The 16,592-nt window shown below is 44.0% G+C and overlaps 1 protein-coding gene across 1 annotated transcript in view; it reads left to right on the forward strand.

Moving 5' to 3' along the window:
* fgf14 (fibroblast growth factor 14) overlaps positions 1-16,592 on the forward strand; it is a 502,771-nt gene that overhangs the window by 80,231 nt on the left and 405,948 nt on the right. The gene's annotated exons all lie outside the window — the stretch shown is intronic.

A 16,592-nucleotide genomic window follows, 5' to 3' on the forward strand; every position in this document is an offset into this window, starting at 1 on the left:
AGAATATACAACCAAGGATACAATGCTGAGGCTTTGCAAGGCATTGGTCAGACCACATTTGGAGTATTGTGAGCAGTTTTAGAACTTGTATATCAGGAAGGATGTACTGGCGTTGGAGGGGGTCCAAACGAAGTTTGCAAGAATGATCCTGGTTAACGTATGAAGAGTGTTTGTTGTTTCTGGGTCTCTACTGACTGGAGTTTAGAAGAATGAGAGAAGAACTCAATGAAATCCACCGACTATTGAAAGGGCTAGATGGAATGAAGTGGAGATGATGTTTCCAGTAGTGGAAGGGTCTTGGACCAGAGGACACAGCCGCAGAATAAAATAATGTACAATTAGAACAGAGATGAAGAGAGGCAGTAAATCTGTTGAATTCATTGTCACATATGGCTGTGGAGGCCAAGTCATAGGGTATGCTTAAAGCAAAGGTTGGTTCATGAATAGCAAAGGTCATGGGAAGAGGGCAGAAGAATGGGGCTAAGAGGTAAAATGCATCAGCCGTGATTTAAATGTCAGAATATACTTGATGGGCCAAATGGCCTAATTTGGCTCCAGAATCTTATGGTCATGGAAATGGTCACAGATTGGAAGATTGGCTTTCAGGATTGAGAAGGTCAGAAATGTTGGGGCTTGGTCATGACAGTAATTCTCAGTTCAAGTTTATTATCATCTGATTGTACATATACAATCCGATGAAACAGCGTTTTTCCCGATCATGATGTACCCAAGTACACACACACAATATATAGCACATAATAAGTGCATATATACATAAAGATATAATTTAAAATAAATATAAATATTTTGGAATTAATTACATTTCATTTATAAGGTAACAGAATACCATTCAGCAATCTCACAGCCTGCAGGAGGAAACCATTTTGCAAACTGGCAGTCCTGATTTTGATACTCCTTCACCTCCTTCCTGATAGTCATGGGTCAAAGATCCTGTGTGATGCATGGCAGGGATCCTCAATAATTCATTGAGCCCTATTGAAGCAACACTCCACCTGAATGTCATGAATAGAGGAAAGAACAACCCCAGTGATCTTCTCAGCCTTTTTGATAATCCTCCTTATTGACTTCCAGCCCGATGTTTGCAGCTACTATACTGTGCAATGCTGCAGCCAGACAAGACACTCTCAATTGTGCTCCTGCGATGTTATCAAGGTGGGGGCCAGTAGCCCTGGCCTCCTCAATCTTTTACGAAGTGTAGGCACTGCTGATTAGTGACGAGGTGTTGTGGGTCCAGGATAGGTCATCCATTATATGCACCCCAATGAATTTTGTGCTCTCCACTCTATCTGTGATGGAGCCTTTCTGTTGCAGTGAAAATCTGCTATTCCATTGTTCAAGAAGCTCAGTGGTTCAATGTCTGATCATTTGATGCTGATTACATGCTCCCTTTAAATCTCTGGAGATTGTGTAACATTTAAGAGAGAAACAGGAATGAAAAATGTGCTGATCATTAACATCCAGTAATCTGGAAAAATCTGCCAGTCTGGCAGCACAGAGTCCAAAGTATGACAAATTACCAAAGAGTACTTTGCTTGGTTTCTGTAGATTTGGAATCTGTAGATTTCTCTCACCAATGAGCTTGTCTTTAGTTCATAGTCCCCTTAGTATAATTCTGTGTGGTTTGAAGTTATGCATTTCATTCTGGAGTTAAAAGATTTTCTCCTGAATTACAAGCTGCTACTTTGTCATTTTTCATTTGTTCCTGTGCATTGACCTGATGGTATTGCTGAAAATCCACCTTATACATTTTCTCAAAGCTCCCTTCATCTCATCTCACCACTTGTCTGAGCTCATCCTCCACAGCCCTCATTTCCCAGAACTTAAAAAAAAATGCATCAGCTTCCTCTTTAAATGGCCCAATGGTCCAGCTGCCACATCCCTCTGCGGTAATGAATTGCCAGCAATCAGCTCCACTTTCTGTAAGATGTCCCGATGCACCTCGGTTTGGAGCCAAAGTTTGCTCTCAGAGGAATGTGCAGAGTGACTGGATCGACATAGGACTAGTGCTTGACAATTGGCACAGACTCAGTTCAATGTGGTGTGATTCAACGACAAGAGAATGTGACTTGCCTGAAACAGTTTGATACTAAAAGCCAGTGAGAAGCATGAAGTGAAACAGCTTGAAACCACCACCCATTCATTCACTGTTGTGAAACCTGTCAATGTCACTGGTGGATATTACATTTTCTCCACTTACTAAGCTGCATTAACACTGCCTTTCAAATTCTGGTATGTTTATCAAAGGAATAATTGGCGATCTAAAGCAATTATTGGAGCATGTTGAATTAATTTACGTAATACTGCCAGTAACAAATAGTAAAATGATATGCTCTCCCACTAACATAAATCACACTTGCAGCCCAATCTTAGCACTGATAAATAATACAATTCAGGGAGGTGTTACTTTTTAAAATCTCTGACAGTAGCTATAATGTATAATGATGCAGTGGTATCTTATGCTAAGACTGCTTATTTCTCTATTGTCTTCATGGTGGCAGATGTTCAATTAACTTGAATTGCATTGCATTATTTTAGTGGATTATTTTAATTGGATGCACCAGATAATTAGGCAAGTACAACATTCAACAGGAACACCCTGCCTGAGAGGAGAGTGGAAGCAGATTTAATAGTAACTTTCAGGAGGGAATTGCTTTTGCTCTTGGCTTGAATATATGCTTTACCTTGCTGACTGTTGGACTGTGGGAGATTGTAGGCTCTTTAAGTGTGAAATGATGCACACCTGAAGGTTAAACCTGAAGGTGGAGTATGCGGTTAATGGCAGGATTCTTAACCATAGGGAGGAACTGAGGCATCTTGGGGTCCAAGACCATCGATTCCTTAAGGCTGCCATGCAAGTTGATGGGGTGGTTAAGTACACAAAGTGTGCTGACCTTCATTAGTTGGGCGATTGACTGTGAAGTAATGTTGCAGCTCTATAAAACTCTGGTTATGCTGCACTTAATTATGTTCAGTTCTGGTCTCCTCATTATAGGAAGGATGTGGAAGCTATGGAGAGGGTGCAGACGAGATTTACCAGGATGCTGCCTGGATTGGAGAACATGTCTTATGAGGAAAGGTTGACAGAGTGATGGCTTTTCTCTTTGAAGTAATGGAGGATGAGCGGGACACAAGCTTATGAGAGTCAAAGATAGGGTGGATAGCCAGCACATTTATCCTGAGGTGGCAATGGACAATACCAGAGGACACCTGTTTAAAGTGAGTGGAGGAAAGTTTAGGGGAGATGTCACAGATAAGTTTTTTTTACACAGTATAATGGCTGCCTAGTATGCATTGCTGGGGATGGTAGTGAACGCTGGGACAATCGGGATGTTTAAGAGATGCAGGGATATGAGGAAAATCAGGTTAATTGACTGTGAGGAAGGGTTAGATTGATAGTGGAGTAGATTTACCTAGGACATCACAATATTGTAGGCTGAAGAGCCTATATTATTCTATGTTTTATACTCTTTGATACATTGAGCAGAGCTTCAGCTGGACAGTGGGCTCAAAACTTACTCCCAAGATTTTACAGGTCTGGCTTCATTCTGATGTATAGACATGCTCGGCAGCTTATAGCTCACCACCCTTGTGTTTCAGGAGTTTTGCTGTAATTAGGCATTATGACATTAAACTCACCAGAGAAAAGCCCCTTTCACACTTGCCAGTGAGCCCAGGAATCGGACGCCAATTAGTCTTTAAAGTGGTAAGTGTGAAAGCAAAATCTGCTCAATGCTGACATCAGATGACATCATCTCACTCTGGGGATTGTCAGCCTTGATCCCTAGTAGAATCCCTGGCATCTGCAGATGCCAGCATTGAGATCAGGCAAGTGTGAAAAAGGCAACAACATTGAAGCCTCTTCCTATTAAAGGTAGAACAGACCAATCACCGAGGACAGAACCTTGCAAGTGTCCTGGTCAGAAGTGGTCTCGTGTGAAAGGCCAAACCCCTATTCCAATCCCGAGACACCGAATAGCCGATTTACTGGGATGCAAGTGTGAAAAGGGCTAAAGTTAGGGCTGGGAAATAGCACCCTAACTTCTTAATAAGACCTTCTTAATGAGATGTGTGTTTCTACAATGCATCTTAACTAATCTGAGAAGGGGAATGACAATTGTTGGCACAGCAGTGGCCCTTTTGGGAAAGGTGCTTTGCAACCAGGGTACTAAAGGTCTGGGCCATTTCCATTTACTAGTGATCTCTGTAGTATGGAGTGTGGCATGTGTACTCAGCTCCACACACTTTTCCTCGGTGCTGAGTTCTTCAGCTGTCCCAACTGCAGTGTACAGATGTGAGGTCTGGCAACACCCGATGGACCCATTTTTTAACTGGTCACTCCCAATGTAACCTCAGTGGAACAATCCTGTCATTTCAACTCGATGATGAGACATGGCTACTTTACAGTTGGCTTGGCACTGGACAGGAGTATCTTCTGATCAAATTTTAAGGCCCATATATGCTGAGATCTAGTGCAGCACTTGTGATGGAGTAACTCAGCAAGTCATTGCAGCATCCACAAGAGTTTCAAGTTTACCATCATCTGACTGCGTATATTTACAACACGATGAATCGTTTCTCCATGACTATGGTACACCCACAATGCACAGCTCATAATAATCACAGACATAAATAGGATATACTTTAAAATAAATAAATATAAATATTTTGGGATGATTTACTCAGTTAAAGGATACTATGGGAATAAGCTATTTCCCAGTCTGGCAATCCTGATTTTGATGCTCCTGTACCTGATGGTCGTAGGTCAAAGATACTGTGTGCTGGATGGAAAGGGCCCTCAATAATTCCTTGATCAATGTCCCATAAATGTTGGCAGTAGAGGATGAATCTCTGTGTTAACTTCCGTTCCGATGCTTTGCAGCTACTATACCACAATGATGAAGCCAGACAGGACATTCTCAATTATGTTCCTGTAAAATGTTGTCAAGATGGGGGATTGCCCTCCTCAATCTCCTTGTCAAACAATGTAAAACAAACAAGTAAATGGCAGTAAAGCTTTCAGGTCTGGATGTTAGGAGTGAAAAATCAGGTAGCTGCCAAAGTAAAAAGTTGGGAGGAGGCAGGTGGTGGAGAAGGAGCACAGGTGGAAGGGAAGAAGGGAAAGAATCCGAGTAATGATGGGGGAGAGTGCATCTCTTTGATAGGAGAGAGGGAAAAGGAAAGAAAGAGACTGAATGAAGGCGTTAATGGGAATTGGAGATCGATATTGATGCCATCTGGTTAGAGATTGCAAGATGGAATATCAAATTTTAAGATGCACGGTTTTGAAGTTGTATGTTTGCAGGTTTGAATTTAAATTTTGTTGAATTATTCTAGAGGAAAAATCTAAATCCACATTCAGTATATTTCTCCTGGATCTAAAATAACCATTAGCTGAACAGATTGACCCTCTAATTGGAAACTGGTTCCTGCAGTTAACCCTTCACTTTGCTTTTGTCCTCTGGCTATTTCATGCAATCACTCTGAATCACCCAACTTGAACCCTCCTTGGAGAGGTCACACCTACTGGGAGACACAAGATATTGCACATGCTTGAATCCAGGACTAAAAAAAAAGACAGACCTATTAGTGGGTCAAACCACATCTGTGTCGGAGAGGGATGGTTGACATTTCAGGTCAAGACCTTGCATCAGGACTGCAAGTGTAGTGGGAAGACAGCCCATATAAAGAGAGGGAATGGACTGACAGGCTAGAGAGTGGAAATAGGTAAGGGTGAAGTAAAATTAGGCAGATGGAAAGACAAGGAAGGGCAGAGTTAATGGGTGATAGGTGGAACCAGAGGGCTGATGGAGAGATGAAGCTTGGTGGGGTAGGGCATAGGAAAGGTGAATCAAGGGAAGCAGGCAAGTATGTGGACAATGAGCAGATGAATCCAGGAGGATAATGAAGGGAGCAAAGGATAGAAAATACATGAGAGGACCTGAGTGGAAGGGTGGGAGTGGGATGAATAGTTGATGAGCCTGTCCAACGTGTTCATGACCACTTCTTGCTCTACATCCCATCCCACACAATTTCCCGCTCCTTCCATTCTCCAAAAAGAACAATTTTGAGTATGGGTTTCTCTGAACTTACCAAAATTTAGCTTAATGTGGAGATACAGCACAGTAACAAACCCATGAGCCCATACTGCCCAAATACACCCATTTGACCCATTTTACTAAACCCATACATCTTTGGAATGGGAAAAAAGTTGGAGGAAACCCAACTGGTTATGAGAAGAATGTACAAATTCTTAATCGCGGTGGATTTGAACCCAGGTCACTGGCACAGTAATAATGTTGGAGGAAACCCAACTGGTTATGGGAAGAATGTACAAATTCCTTATCGCAGTGGATTCGAACCCAGGTCACTGGCACAGTAATAATGTTGGAGAAAACCCTACTGGTTATGGGAAGAATGTACAAATTCCTTATTGCGGTAGATTCGAACCCAGGTCACTGGCACAGTAATAATGTTGGAGGAAACCCAACTGGTTATGGGAAGAATGTACAAATTCCTTACCGCGGTGGATTCGGACCCGGGTCACTGGCACAGTAATAATGTTGGAGAAAACCCTACTGGTTATGGGAAGAATGTACAAATTCCTTATTGCGGTAGATTCGAACCTAGGTCACTGGCACAGTAATAATGTTGGAGGAAACCCAACTGGTTATGGGAAGAATGTACAAATTCCTTACCGCGGTGGATTCGGACCCGGGTCACTGGAACAGTAATAATGTTGGAGGAAACCCAACTGGTTATGGGAAGAATGTACAAATTCCTTACCGCGGTGGATTCGAACCCGGGTCACTGGCACAGTAATAATGTTGGAGGAAACCCAATTGGTTATGGGAAGAATGTACAAATTCCTTACCGCGGTGGATTCGAACCCGGGTCACTGGCACAGTAATAATGTTGGAGGAAACCCAACTGGTTAGGGGAAGAATGTACAAATTCCTTACCGTGGTGGATTCGAACCCGGGTCACTGGCACAGTAATAATTTTGGAGGAAACCCTACTGGTTATGGGAAGAATGTACAAATTCCTTACCGCGGTGGATTTGGACCCGGGTCACTGGAACAGTAATAATGTTGGAGGAAACCCAACTGGTTATGGGAAGAATGTACAAATTCCTTACCGCGGTGGATTCAAACCCGGGTGACTGGCACAGTAATAATGTTGGAGGAAACCCAACTGGTTATGGGAAGAATGTACAAATTCCTTACCGCGGTGGATTCGAACCCAGGTCACTGGCACAGTAATAATGTTGGAGGAAACCCAACTGGTTATGGGACGAATGTACAAATTCCTTACCGCGGTGGATTCGAACCCGGGTCACTGGAACAGTAATAATGTTGGAGGAAACCCAACTGTTTATGGGAAGAATGTACAAATTCCTTACCGCGGTGGATTTGAATCCGGGTCACAGGCACAGTAATAATGTTGGAGGAAACCCTACTGGTTATGGGAAGAATGTACAAATTCCTTACCGCGGTGGATTCGAACCCGGGTCACTGGCACAGTAATAATGTTGGAGGAAACCCTACTGGTTATGGGAAGAATGTACAAATTCCTTACCATAGTGGATTCGAACCCGGGTCACTGGCACAGTAATAATGTTGGAGGAAACTCAACTGGTTATGTGAAGAATGTACAAATTCCTTAATGCAGTGGATTCGAACACAGGTCACTGGCACAGTAATAATGTTGGAGGAAACTCAACTGGTTATGGGAAGAATGTACATATTCCTTACCGCGGTGGATTCGAACCCAGGTCATTGGCACAGTAATAATGTTGGAGGAAACCCCTACTGGTTCTGGTAAGAATGTACAAATTCCTTACCGCGGTGGATTTTTGGACCCGGGTCATTGGAACAGTAATAATGTTGGAGGAACCCAACTGGTTAGGGGACGAATGTACAAATTCCTTACCGCGGTGGATTTGAACCCGGGTCACTGGAACAGTAATAATGTTGGAGGAAACCCAACTGTTTATGGGAAGAATGTACAAATTACTTACCATTGTAGATTCGAATCCGGGTCACTGGCACAGTAATAATGTTGGAGAAAACCCTACTGGTTATGGGAAGAATGTACAAATTCCTTACCGCGGTGGATTCGAACCCGGGTCACTGGCACAGTAATAATGTTGGAGGAAACCCTACTGGTTATGGGAAGAATGTACAAATTCCTTACCATAGTGGATTCGAACCCGGGTCACTGGCACAGTAATAATGTTGGAGGAAACTCAACTGGTTATGGGAAGAATGTACAAATTCCTTACCGCGGTGGATTCGAACCCAGGTCATTGGCACAGTAATAATGTTGGAGGAAACCCTACTGGTTCTGGTAAGAATGTACAAATTCCTTACCGCGGTGGATTTTCGGACCCGGGTCACTGGAACAGTAATAATGTTGGAGGAACCCAACTGGTTATGGGACGAATGTACAAATTCCTTACCGCGGTGGATTCGAACCCGGGTCACTGGAACAGTAATAATGTTGGAGGAAACCCAACTGTTTATGGGAAGAATGTACAAATTCCTTACCGTTGTGGATTCGAATCCGGGTCACTGGCACAGTAACAATGTTGGAGGAAACCCTACTGGTTATGGGAAGAATGTACAAATTCCTTACCGCGGTGGATTCGAACCCGGGTCACTGGCACAGTAATAATGTTGGTGGAAACCCAACTGGTTATGGGAAGAATGTACAAATTCCTTACCACAGTGGATTCGAACCCGGGTAACTGGCACAGTAATAATGTTGGAGGAAACCCTACTGGTTATGGGAAAAATGTACAAATTCCTTATTGTGGTAGATTCGAACCCGGGTCACTGGCACAGTAACAATGTTGGAGGAAACCCTACTGGTTATGGGAAGAATGTACAAATTCCTTATTGCGGTAGATTCGAACCCGGGTAACTGGCACAGTAATAATGTTGGAGGAAACCCAACTGGTTATGGGAAGATTGTACAAATTCCTTACCGCGGTGGATTCGGACCCGGGTCAATGGCACAGTAATCATGTTGGAGGAAACCCTACTGATTATGGGAAGAATGTACAAATTCCTTACCGCGGTGGATTCGAACCCGGGTCACTGGCACAGTAATAATGTTGGAGGAAACCCTACTGGTTACGGGAAGAATGTACAAATTCCTTACCGCGGTGGATTCGAACCCGGGTCACTGGCACAGTAATAATGTTGGAGGAAACTCAATTGGTTATGGGAAAAATGTACAAATTCCTTACCGCGGTGGATTCGAACCCAGGTCACTGGCACAGTAATAACGTTGGAGGAAACTCAACTAGTTATGGGAAGAATGTACAAATTCCTTACCGCGGTGGATTCGAACCCAGGTCATTGGCACAGTAATAATGTTGGAGGAAACCCTACTGGTTATGGGAAGAATGTACAAATTCCTTACCGTGGTGGATCCGGACCCGGATCACTGGAACATTAATAATGTTGGAGGAAACCCAACTGGTTATGGGACGAATGTACAAATTCCTTACCGCGGTCGATTCGAACCCGGGTCACTGGAACAGTAATAATGTTGGAGGAAACCCAACTGTTTATGGGAAGAATGTACAAATTCTTACCGTTGTGGATTCGAATCCCGGTCACCTGCACATTTATAATGTTGGAGGAAACCCTACTGGTTATGGGAAGAATGTACAAATTCCTTACAGCGGTGGATTCAAACCCGAGTCACTGGCACAGTAACAATGTTGGAGGAAACCCAACTGGTTATGGGAAGAATGTACAAATTCCTTACCGCGGTGGATTCGAACCCGGGTCACTGGCACAGTAACAATGTTGGAGGAAACCCAACTGGTTATGGGAAGAATGTACAAATTCCTTACCGTGGTGGATTCGAACCCGGGTCACTGGAACAGTAATAATGTTGGAGGAAACCCAACTGGTTATGGGAAGAATGTACAAATTCCATACCGCGGTGGATTCGAACCCGGGTCACTGGCACAGTAATAATGTTGGAGGAAACCCAACTGGTTATGGGAAGAATGTACAAATTTTTTACCGCGGTGGATTCGAACCCGGGTCACTGGCACAGTAATAATGTTGGAGGAAACCCAACTGGTTATGGGAAGAATGTACAAATTCTTTACCGCGGTGGATTCGAACCCGGGTCACTGGCACAGTAATAATGTTGGAGGAAACCCAACTGGTTATGGGAAGAATGTAGAAATTCCTTACCGCGGTGGATTCGAACCCTGGTCACTGGAACAATAATAATGTTGTGTTAACTATTACACCAAATTTGCTGCCCAAAGATCATTGCAAAAACATTGTATTACACCTTCACTTTCCAGGTGCAGTGAGTGACCACTCATATTATCTAGGGAAGAGACACAACCTTTACGAATGAATAAATTTCTACGTACCTCAGTTCTGAATGGACTCCTAGGTCTGGACTTCAGTGAGGATGTAGACTTTAGGCACTTCCAGGTGGCCAGTTGCCCAGCTTGTAAAGCCACATATTTTGGCAAAATGCAGCTGTTGGGAGGTCACTTGAATGTGCAGGAGGTACTTGCAAGGTGAACTTTGTAACCCTCCTCCGAGAGGGATAATCGCCGCAGCACAGTGGCCTCCCCAGCCATCTGAATGCAGCCGCCTAAAAGCCCCTTCCTCCGGAGCAGGACATTGGAGTAGGGGCAGCTGGCTGGGCTGTCAGCGCGGGAACTGCGGGGCTAGAGCTGCCGGTGGGGGAGAATGGGGGCAGGGCTGTTAGCGTGGGGACTGCAGGGCTAGAACCGCCGGTAGGGGAGCAGGGGACTGGCCGGTACCCGACTCGAGCGCCGTACTCACCCACCGGCCGCTCTAGCCTCCTTCTCTCCCGCCGGCCGCTCCAGCCCTGTGAGTGGGGAGAGAGCTTGGCAGCGGGATCAGTGTGGGGACGTCCCCCGCGGGACGTTCCTGTGCTGATAGCCCGTGCTGGCTGTCGCAGCTGACAGCCAGCCATCATGAATTGACAGCCCAAGAGACAGGAGCTGGAATGTGCTCAGATGCGCATCCTGGCGCAGATGTCCTTTCAGGTGGTCAGCTTTGCGCTTTAAACACTGCCACCTGAACGGCAATTCTTAGCGCAGAATGCACCTGAAAAAGCCTAATGTAACTCAGAACACAGAATTGTTGCTGCTGGGGGTTTATGCCACTGGAACTTTGGATTAAAAAATTTTATGAATCTCAAACGGTGTCTGAGAATTTGAGCCTTGAGGTAAAGTTGGTGAAAGTGGTTGGGATTTCTGAAATGAGAAAGTGTCATAGAATGTGCATGAGATGAGTTCATACAGGCTCTCGGTAATGTGGAATCTGGTGAACTTTGAGCTTGGATTTACGCAGCCATAGAAAGATGTACTAATGCTGGTAAGAATTGCTTTCGTTCTGTCTGCACTTAACAAAGTGAAAGAAACTCTTATCCTAACCCTAACCCTTCACAACTTTTGGATGTTCCAAAATCTTAAACAGCCAATGAAGTAGCTTTGAGATGCGAGGTCATGAACATGGCAGTCAATTCACACAGATCAGCTGATTGTGTGGTGAATGTAATGAAATTAAATGACCAGGGAGACAATTGCTGCTCTCCATTCAATGGTGCTTTGGCATCCCTCCAACACTAAAGGATCGTCCATCCTTTGCTTGACTCTGTCTCTGAGAATGAACATTGTCCTGTGTGGAGTAATAGAGTCAAACAGTGTAGAAATAGTCCCTTTGTCTCAACTTGCCCAAGCCGACCAAAATGTCCCACCCACACTGTCCATTCTTGGCCCATATCGCTCTAAACTCATGGTTCTCAACCCTTTTTCTTTCCACTCACCTATGCCATCAGGGCTCTGTGATTAGTAAGGGATTGCTTAAGGTGGGATGTGAGTGGGAAATGAAGGTTGAGAATCACTGCTCTAGACCCAATTATTACTGAAATGTTTTGCTTGAGAAAAATTGTCATTGGCCCATTTCCTTTGGAGTTATGAAACCATGCACATAACGAGTCAGTTAGGTATGATTAAAACAGTGGTTTTCAAACTTTTTCTTTCCACCCATATCCTTAAGCAATCCCTTACTAATCACAGAGCACCTATGGCATAGGGAGGTGTGTGAGTTGAAAGAAAAAGTTTGAGAACTGATCTAAATATATCCTCTCCATGTGTCCATCCAATTTTTTCTTCAACACTGCACCAGTACCTGCCTCATCTACCTACTGTGGCAACCCATTCCATACACCCACCACCCTCTCTGTAAAACAAAAGTTACCCTTAACATTCCTATTAAATCGCTCCTCCACTCACCTTAAACTTATGTCTTCTGGTAAGTGATTTTCCCCTACTCTAGGCAAAAGATGATATCAACCTTAACCCAATATGTTCCTCTCATGATTATGTCCACCTCTATGAGATCATTCTTTATTCTCCTGTGCTCCAAGGAGCTTGCTCAACCTCTCCATTTTCTCCTTCGAACATGTGAAGACAATTTGCTTGTTTCAGGTCGATTGCCTTTCCTGAGTAAAGTTTTGGGCATCTTTGGTCTTACTGATTGTATATACAGTCTCGAGGATTGCCAACAAGGTCTGTTTTTATTGTCATCGCAGCTGAGAAGGTGGGGGTAAGATGCCTTCTTGAACCAAGTCCCATATGCTCAGCTGGTACAGAAGGTGAGATCACATGGGATCTAGACTGAGCTGGCCAATTGGCTACAAAATTGACTTGGTGAAATGAGACAGATGGTGAAGGTTGTTTTGTTCAGATTGGAGGCCTGTGATCAGTGGTATTCCACAGGGATTGGTGCTGGGTGCTCTGTTGTTTGGATGAGAATGGGCGTAACATTTTTTGTAAGTCTGCAGATGATGTTAAAATTGGTGGCATCATGGTCATTGCTGTCCAGGACTACAATGGGATTTTGATCAACTGAGAAAGTGGATCAAGGAATGGCAGATGGAGCTTAATTTGGATAAGTGCATAGTGTTGCACTTTGGGAAGTTAAACCAGAGCAGGACATGCACAGTAACGGCAGTGTAATCTAGGGTTACAGAGGCATAGTTTCTGAAAGGGCTGACACAGGTAGATAGGGCAGTGAAGATTGAGTTTGGCATATTGGCCTTCATTAGTCAGAGCAAGGAGTTGAGATGTCATGTTAGAGTTGGACAGGAAGTTGATAAGGCTAGATTTTGATTATTATATGCAGTTCTGGTCGCTGGGCTACAAGGAATGATGTCAATAAGTTGGAAATAGTGCAAAAAATTTTTTTTTGAGGGTGTTACTGGGGCTTGAATAATAAGGAGAGACCGGATAGGCTGGGACTTTTCTCCCTGGAGTGTGGGAACCTGAGGGGTGACCTTGTATAGGTTTATAAAATCATGAGGGGAATGGATAAGCGAATGGCCACATTCCTTTCTTAAGGTTAGGAAAGTATAAAACTTGAGGGCGTGGATCTAAGTTGAGAGGGGAAAGATTTAAAAGGTGGCTATGGGGTAACATTTTCATGCAGGGGGTGGTGAATGTATGGAACGAGCTGCCAGAGGAAGTGGTAGAGGTGAGAACAATTTCAACAAAAAAGGCACTTAGATGGACACATGGATATGAAGGTGTATAAGGATGTGTACCAAATACCGGGACTAACTCAGACAGGGAGCTTGGTTGGCATAAGGCCTGGTTTCATGCTGTATAGCTCTATGACTCAAAAACCACTGGTCCTTTTCAAGGTATTCCCATGATGCTCTTTGGGATGGAGCTCTCAGATTTAAACCCTGTGATGATGATGGAACGGCAATAAATTTCCAAGTCGGGATGGTGTATGATTCTTGAGGACAACCTATTAGCAGTGGGGCTGGTCTAAAAATAATAAAGCCACAAACCTCCACCCAAACATAAACAGGGGATCTGTCTGGACATGCTAACCTATGTCAGGGAACAGCTAGGAGATACACTCCTCATTCCAAAATTTAGAAATGCCATGAATTAAGTGCTGGGATTTGTTTTTGCACCAATTCCTGTTCCTCTCAGAAGGAAGGGAATACACATTCTTCCCCCAATCCTGCCCACCACCACCATCCCACCAGAGAAGGACCCGGGAACAGAGCAGTAACCCAAATCAAGCATATTCTTGAAAGGACAGTTTCAAGTCAAGGATTGAAAAAGTTAAACAATCACAAAAAATAAAAATGAGTCTTTTCCTCAATGATATGTTTAACATAGTTTCCCCATGTTATGCATAGAATAGTGATTAACTGAGTGGTATAACTGCCTTTTATACACTGAACATAAGAGCCATAAGCTATTGCAAGAGTCACCAGGTTGAGGCACAACATTGAGTCATAATTCAGTAGGAATCATTCAGCAGCCTTTTATAGGCAACTTCAGGTTGCTACACTTAACTAAATATGGAGACACGACAAAAAGCAATGCCAAGCTGCCTTTGGATGGATACAGGGGTGGATTGGATTTAGAGCAATATGGGCTAAACACAGGCTGATGCCGAGTTTCCCTGAGATATTGCTGGGATTTTGTGGGTCTGGGAGCACATTCAAGAAGATGAGGGTGGCAGTGAGTAAAACCTGTTGTCTCATAGTTGCAGCCACCAGGTTCAAACCTGACTTCTGATGCTGTCTGTGTAGTGTTTGCATGTTCTCCTTGTGAGGATGGTTTCCCATGTGCAGGTCGATCCTCCCACATCCCAAAGACATGCAGGTTGGTAGGTTAATTGACTCCTTCAAATTGCCCCCAGGCTACAAGAGATTAGTCGGATCTGGGTGAGTTGATGCGAGCTGTGTGGCGCTTTGACTAATCGTGAGAATGTTGGGGGAGTGGCACATGATTGGTGGGGTGGGGGAGTAAGTGAACCAATGAGGGCCCTGTCCTCACAATGTTTCCACCTCTAGTCTGACCTGTTGCAGCTGTTAACCTTGCTCACAGCGCTCAATAATTACATTTGCGTAAAGCCTCATAATGATCCAAGGTATTACACCATTAAGCCTCATAGGGAGATATTTAGAAATGTGATCCCAAACTTGGCTAGAAGTAGATTGTAAGAAGATCACAGACACTTGATGCCTTTGAAGACAGAAGGCTCAAAAGGTACTAAATCTGCCCTGGTCCACCACAGTCACCAACATCCCATCCATTCATACATTCATGTGAGACGTTGCCTCAAGAAACCAGATACCACCATAAAGGAGGTTCATCACCCTGGTCACAACCTTTTCTCTCAGCTACCTTCAGGCAGAAGATACAGAAGCTTGAAGACCAGCATCTCTAAGGTTCAAGAAAAGTTTATTTCCAACAGCTTTCAGGCTCTTGCACCTCTCGTTGGTCCACTAGATTCTGATTTCAGATTTTTGTCAGAGTTCATGCATGACATCACATTCAACCCTGAGATTATTTTTCCTGCAGGCGAGGCAGAATTAACACTTATTGGCAGTGCAAAAAAAATCCTGACTTAACATACACGTAAACAAATAAAGAAATGTAAACAAACCGACTGCAATACAGAAATAAAAAACATTAAAGTTCAAAAATTAAAGTCCTTAAATGACTCCCTGATTGACCTTGTTGTTGAGGAGTTTGATGGTGGAGGGGTAGTAACTGTTCCTGAACCTGTGGTGCGAGTCTTGTGGCACCTGTACCTCTTTCCTGATGATGGCAGCAGTGAGAACAATGTGTACTGGGTGGTGTGGATCCCTGATAATTGCTGCTGCTCTTTGACGGCAGCATTCCCTTTAGATGCTTTCAATATGGGGAAGAGTTTTGCCTGTGATGTCTTGGGCTGTGTCCACTACCTTTTGCAGGATTTTACACTCTATTGGTATTGGTGTTGCCATACCAGACCACGATGCAGCTAGTCTGCACACTTTCCACCATACGTCTGCAGAAATTTGCCAGGGTTTCATGCTAAACTTTTCCACACTCCTGAGGAAGTAGAGGTGCTGACGTGCTTTCTTCATGATGCCATTAGTGTGTTGGGTCCTGGAAAGATCATCCAAAATAGTGACTTAAATTTGCTCAACCTCTCCACCTCTGATCCCCCATTGATCACTGGATCGTACACCTCTGGTTATCCCTTCCTGAAGTCAACAATCAGCTCCTTTTGGTTTTGATGATATTGAGTGCGAGGTTGTTGTGGTGCACCATTCAGCCAAGTTTTCAAACTTGCTCCTGCACGCTGACTCATTGCCCCTTTTTATACAACCCACTGTAGTATTGTGAGTGAATTTGTAGAAGGTGTTGTTGTTGTAACAAGCCACACAGTCATAAGTATGCAGCGAGTAGAGCACGAGGCTAAGAACACAGTCCTGTAGTGCACTGGTACTGCTGGAGATTGTGGAGGAGATGTTCTTACCAATCCTCATTGATTGTGGTCTGGAGGTGAAGAAATCCAGGATCCAATTACACTGTGAGATGTTGTCCCAGGTCTTGGAGGTTGCTGATCAATTTGACAGGATGATGGTGTTAAACGCTAAACTATAGTCAATAAAGAGCATCCTTCCCACCCAGGTGTTCTAGGGTCTTATGTAGAGACAGTGAAATGGCATTTGCTGTGGACCTGTTGCCATGACAGGCG

This window comes from Narcine bancroftii, chromosome 7 (genome assembly GCF_036971445.1).
Source record: "Narcine bancroftii isolate sNarBan1 chromosome 7, sNarBan1.hap1, whole genome shotgun sequence".
NCBI lineage: Eukaryota > Metazoa > Chordata > Chondrichthyes > Torpediniformes > Narcinidae > Narcine > Narcine bancroftii.